The 582-nt window shown below is 58.9% G+C and overlaps 1 pseudogene; it reads right to left on the reverse strand.

Annotated features, from left to right (window-relative positions):
• Positions 1-7: 7 nt before the first annotated feature.
• Positions 8-106, reverse strand: LOC104277775 (annotated as a pseudogene).
• Positions 107-582: the final 476 nt, after the last annotated feature.

Raw genomic sequence — 582 nt, forward strand, 5'->3', positions numbered from 1 at the left:
AGCCAGCAGGCTTGGCGGTGCCGTATTCCTGTTGGGTTTGGGACGCTTGTTTCAGGCTCTCGGCTAAGGCTGCCTCAATCTGCTCCTGACAGGTTTTCAGGCAGTCCTGTGGGAGAAGGAGCGAGACAAGAGGCCTCAGTTCTCGGCTGCTCAGAGGTGGGAGATTTATAAATAGCTCTGAGCAGCTGCTGGGTACAACTCTGGCCCCTGGAGCATCAAAACACAGGAGACAAAGAAGCCTTTCTCTGACAAGGGGCATCTCCAGCGTGCCTGTGCTTCAGGCCCCTCCCCAGAAGAAGCCCTGTGCTCTGCTGCCTTCTCCCCACCGCCCTGCTTGACCGCATTTTCGAGGAATAGACGTTGTGCCCATCAAAGCTTCCCCAAGCATCCGGGCTCGTGCCTGGTCGCAGCATGTGATTTCAGCATCATGGCAGTCAGCTGCCACCGGCCACGGAGAGGGCAGAGCAGAACAGCTCTGTGTGTGCTGGCACCAACCTTTGCAACCCAGGCTCCCCGGATCCACGGGTGATGGCTGGTGTGCAGCACCCACGGGTGCACACATGGGCCTTGGAACCCCACCTG

This window comes from Apaloderma vittatum, unplaced genomic scaffold, assembly GCF_000703405.1.
Source record: "Apaloderma vittatum isolate BGI_N311 unplaced genomic scaffold, ASM70340v1 scaffold33928, whole genome shotgun sequence".
In the NCBI taxonomy this organism is placed as follows: domain Eukaryota; kingdom Metazoa; phylum Chordata; class Aves; order Trogoniformes; family Trogonidae; genus Apaloderma; species Apaloderma vittatum.